Genomic DNA, 6,000 nt, shown 5'->3' on the forward strand with positions numbered 1-6,000 from the left:
ATTATAAGAGAGATCCAAATATTTTAAATTATTTTTCTTTTGTCTTGTGACATAAGAAATGAGAAATGGATTGAGACAAAGAGTTATTAGATAAATATAAAAGAGTGATATTTGGTGATACTCATGGCACATTATCTCTCAAATTATTGCAACTCAGCATTAAAACTTTAGAATTAAGTAACACATTCAAAAAGCTACCATTGATTGAATTGTTATGCAAAACAAGAGACTAAACATGATCAGAAACTAACTTCTAGAGAGAAAATACTCTAATACCACTTGTTGGGCCACCATGGAGAGTTTTCAACTACTGGAGAGACTTTGGAGAAGAACCAAGTAAGAGTTTTCAACTACTCGTTAGGCCACCGTGGGAAGCTCTTAACCACTAGAGACACTTTTGGAAAGAATCAAATGAGAGAACGTACTCTGATATCACTTGTTTGGCCACCGTGGGGAGCTCTCAACCATCGAGAAGGAATCAAGTGAGAGAACATACCCTAATGCCATTTGTTGGGCCACCATGGGGAGCTTTCAACCACCGAAAAGACTTCAAAGAGGAACCAAGTGAGAGAACACATTATGATACCACTTGTTGATCCATTGTGGGGAGCTTTCGACCATCGGAGAGACTTCGGAGAGGAACCAGATGAGAAAACATAAGATGAAGAAACATCACATCCAACTGAAAACCTTAAGGTGTTAAGTTAATGAGTCTTTCATCTTATAAACACCTCACTCTTCTTTATTTTTTTCAATGTGGGACTAATTCATTACACATTTCACACTTACTACTTAGCAGATAGTGTTACACTTTACCAATTAGAGCTTTACGCATAAATCGTAAAACAGAGGTGGTGAGGTATTAAGACCTCTAAAATAAAATATATACATAGTAATAGTTGAAAGGATTTATAACGAGGAGCCTTGAAGAAAAGCTTAAACAAAAGTCACAAAACAAAAAGTGCAATGCTCACGTAAACGGAAACTTGAGTACAAAGAAAAGTAAGGGCATATAATATACAAATATAAATATAAATATAAATAAATATATATATATAAGTATATAAATAAATAAATATATATATATATATATATATATATATATATATATGTATATCCCATAAAACCCCAACATTCATAAAGAAAATACCTAGTTCTCCAAAAGCCTCTAAGAGGATTAAACCTAAGTTATATATATACATGGGAGAGTTTATAAAGTATAAATATATAACTGACAACCCAAAACATAACTTCCCAACTACGCTTGTCATAGGAACCTCCAAACGCTCACCGAGGTGCATCTCAATCTATATCTGAAAAGCAACAATATAAGTATGAAATGAGAACTGGAGGTTCTCAGCATGGTAATGTTCCCACATAAATAATATATAAGGTCCCAGGAAAGCCAGAGACAATCCTAAAACTCCGACACTCAAATTTAAAACTTAGAGTTATAAATTCAACTGGAAATCAGGTAGACTATCTAAGGTAATCAGGCTCTAGTCCAAATATATCTTAACACTTCACTCTCATTCTCCTCCAACCCTCTGAATCACCGGTGGAACTATCCTCATCACACCTCCGCCATACGAGGAGTCTCTCAGTTGCACAGACATACCATTCAAGCAAGGAAAGAACAAATAAGATACAAATATAGCAAATAGATTAGATAACAGTTAATTATAGTTAAGCAATTAGGAAACCAATACAAATGCACACTCAAGCAAATCATATAAATGCACATGATGCATGTCTGTCCTACTGGCCTTGAGCTCACATGTCAGTTATACTGCCAGAACTCGACACATTCTGGTGGCTAACTCGGATGCCGTCTCTCGTTTGTGCATCTTCAGGAGGCATAACATCAAGGGATTAGTGTCCTACTACCTTCTCCTAAAAGCATACACTAGGAGGAAAATAAATCAGAAAAATAGTGCCCTACCACCTTTCCTTAGTGAGGTTGTGCCATACTAATCGAGATATTATTGTCCTACCACCTTGCAGACAGAGAGAGAGAATGTGATAAAAAACGTCAGGGGATTAGTGCCCTACCACCTTCTTCACATTCCACACAACACAATCTTAAGGAATGTGGGGGAATGAATCGAGGGATTAGCGCCCTACCGCCTTCCCTATATCCAACACATCATAATCACAAATAATGCAGGGAAAAAAGATCGAGGGATTAACACCCTACCACCTTTTTCACATCCAACTCATCAATATCATCATTTCTATTAATTATGTCTTATTCATTACTCATACATTCATACATTTCTGCACTTTCACAAATAATTCACATAAAATTATTTCATTCATATCATATATTACCTTTTTCACCCTTCTCAATTCAATTCCTCTATTTCACAACCTTCCTCTATAGGTTCACTCTATTTCCTAAGCTTAAAGACTAGGTATCAGACCATAGAGGGTAGCTACAGAAGTTTGGAAAGCTAGAGGATTGGCTAAACTTTGTAAAAAATCACATTTCTATCAAACAGGGATTCCGCGTACGCGAGATACCCCTTCACGTACGTGAACTATCAAAGTCACGTACACAGCCATGTCCTGCATACGCGAATGTTTGAGGCAGAAGAGAATGCTCGTGTCGCGACCATGCTTTCATGTACGCGAACCCTATTTCCTTCAAAAGCTGCTAAAACCATATTTTTGCACCAAATTTCGAGCGCACATAACTTTTTCATTTTAAATGATTTTTCATCTGTTCTTTGAATGGCATAAATCCCACGAATCCAATTTTTATTTGAAACGAGTTTGACAAAATTTAAAGATCCGGAAGCTGAGTTATGACTCGGCGAAGTTAGTCAAAATTGCACTTTTTAGCAACACACCAACACCTTTATTCTTTCCAAATTCTCAATTCAAAACCTACATTTCATTTCTCAAAACAATATCAAAAGTACTTAAAATAGTTATACATCCATTTCATTAATTCCACAATATTCTAATTCTCAATTCCATCAGTTTCATTCAACAATCCACACACACACACATATATATATATATATATATATATATATATATTATTTCACATACATTAATCTCATGCCAACACATATATTCATCATATCACACATCAATTATACAACCAAATTCAATTCAAGCTTAACCTGTGATCCTCTAGCCTAAGTTTTCACGTTACATTATATATTACCTATGAGATAAATAATGTTAAGGATAGTTATATATAAAATAGTAATTATATAAAATAATAAAATAATAATAATCCATCATAATCTTAAATCTAATCTTTTTAATATAATTAATTCTAATTAAATAATCAAACAAATTAAATATAAATATGTCTAATCTAATCGTATAGAGAAATAGTAGATATTTTACGATTAGACATATTTAAAATATATATATATGAAATAAAATGTCACTTTAAAATGAGATTATTATTATTATTAATGACATATAAATATTAAAATTGTATTAATGCATTAATTGAAATACATTATTAGAATAAAAAATTGCAAAAATTAAAATAATTGAAATTTATTAAATAGTTAAATTAGCATAAAATAAGAAAGAGATGATTAATCAGATTAAATATATTAAAAAATATTACTAAGCAAAGCAAATATCACAATAATTATATTACTAATTAAAAAAATCAATTCAATCAATTCAAATTTTTATTTAAAATAGACCATTAAAGATCACCAATAAATAAAAATGAATAGAATATAATAAAGAATAATTTTAATAGTATAAATAATTAAATTAAATTAAATTATTATATATAATTTTTACTTTTTACCTTATTATAATTTAAGTTAACATTAATGATAAAAAAATAATTTTAAATAGCCCCAATTTGTATTTTATAACATAATCAAAGCACAATTTTTTATTTTGTGATTAATCAATATTTTTTAAATTTTTTTGTTAAGTCTTCAGTATTTTATGATTGATAAATTTTCTCTACAAAATACAAATTTGTGATGAATTATTACAATCATAATTAATTAGAAAAATCAAGAAAAAATTATAAAAAAAATCAAATAAAAGATAAAAAATAGAGTACAAATTTATTTTGAAACTAAAAATTTGTAAATTGTGCTAGAAATTCTAAAAATTTGTATCTTATTATATAATCAATTTTGTTACTCACTTCAACTTCATTATCTCTTTGTATCCAAAAAAGTATATAATGTCATAATTATTTCAAAAAAGATGAAACTCTTCAAATACACGGTATAATATATAATTTAAGAACAATAAGATAAAAAATATCTAAAATTTTATAATAGTATTTGAAATTGTCAATGATGATAATACAAAAAGTTTAAATCTACCAAATTAATTTAATAGTTATCCTTTTTACATCTTATTTAAATTTGAATTTTAAAATTTAATTTGTATCTTCTTTTTTCCTCTTAATATAAATTACTTTTGACAAAAAATAAAAAAAATCTATTAGACCAAAAAAATATTCTATCACAGAATTATTATAAAGAGATTTATAATTAGAGAAGAAAATAACAAAAATATTAATAATAATAAAGAAAAAGAAATGAAGCTCATATTAAAGAATGTTAGAAAAGAAATAATAAAGTTAATAACAACAACAACAACAACAACAACAACAACAACAACAACAACAACAACAACAACAATAATAATAATATTGAGAAATGATGTTGCTCTTTTAGACTTTTAGCATCCGCCTTTGGCCTTTGTTTTTTTTTTTTTTTTTGTTTCTTTGCTTTTTATTTAAAGTTTTTCAAGTAATAAAAAATAAAGAACAATTCAAGAAAACGAAAACAGAAAGATCAATAGTAATTATACAAATCAAAATACATAGGAGAAAAACAAACTATTATATGATAGTATTAACATATGAGTATATTTCATCATTAAATAAACAAAGTTAACGCAAAACAAAATTACATGTAAAGAGAAAAAAAAAAGAGTTAAAAAATCCAAAGTGATAAAAAGATTATTTTTACAATTTTATTCTGTCAAGTTTATATATATAGAAGACTATAAAATAATGAACTTCTAATTAAATTAAATTGTATTTATTATTATTATTAGAAAGGGTAAGAGAGAGCAGTAGAAAAAAGGTTTGTGTGTATTCAAGTTGTGTAGAATGATACAATATAGAAGGGTATTTATAGGTGCTAAGAGAATCGAAATAATAAAGACGTAATATCCTATAATAGATATTCAGATATGTTAAATAATGCTAATTGATCGTAATTATACTCTAACATCACCCCTCAAACTCAAGTGGCAACTTGAGTTTGAAACTTATTTGAAATAACTAAATAAAAAAATACATAAACTGATAGAACGGGTGCAGACGAAACTGCCTGAAGAAAGCACCGACAGAACTGCCTGAAGGAAGCGCAGACGGAACTACTGGAAGGAGGCGCAGACAGAACTGTCAGAAAGAAGCGCAAACTGCCACAAGGAAATGCAGACAAAACTGCCACAAGGAAACGCAGACAGAACTGTCGGAAGGAAGCGTAGACGAAACTGGCGGAAGGAAACGCAGACGAAACTGCTAGAAGAGAACGTAGACGAAACTGTTGCAAGAGTGGCCAACTGCCCAAAAACTGTTGAAAAGATGGCAAACTGGCGGAAAACTGCTAAAAAGTGACAAAGTGCGAAGAGATGACACACTATCAGAAGGTGACAAAAAGCACATGATTTCTCTATGAGAATAAGTAAGTAGTGGATGAGCTAATCGATGAGGTCAGAAAAACATCAAAGCATTGACCAAAGAGCAGGAAAAAAAATAGCACGGAAGAAAAGTATGAAAAATACGGTGATTTCACTAGAAGAAATTCAACTTATCCTCCTCAAGGAGGATACTATGGCTCTAATACCATGTTAGAAAGGGGAGAGGAAGCAATAGGAAAAAGGTTTGTGAGTATTCAAGTTGTGTAGAATGATACAATATAGAATGATATTTATAGGTGATAAGAGAATTGAAATAATAAAGACATAATATTCTATAATAAA

Source organism: Arachis stenosperma, chromosome 10 (assembly GCF_014773155.1).
Source record: "Arachis stenosperma cultivar V10309 chromosome 10, arast.V10309.gnm1.PFL2, whole genome shotgun sequence".
Classification (NCBI taxonomy): domain Eukaryota; kingdom Viridiplantae; phylum Streptophyta; class Magnoliopsida; order Fabales; family Fabaceae; genus Arachis; species Arachis stenosperma.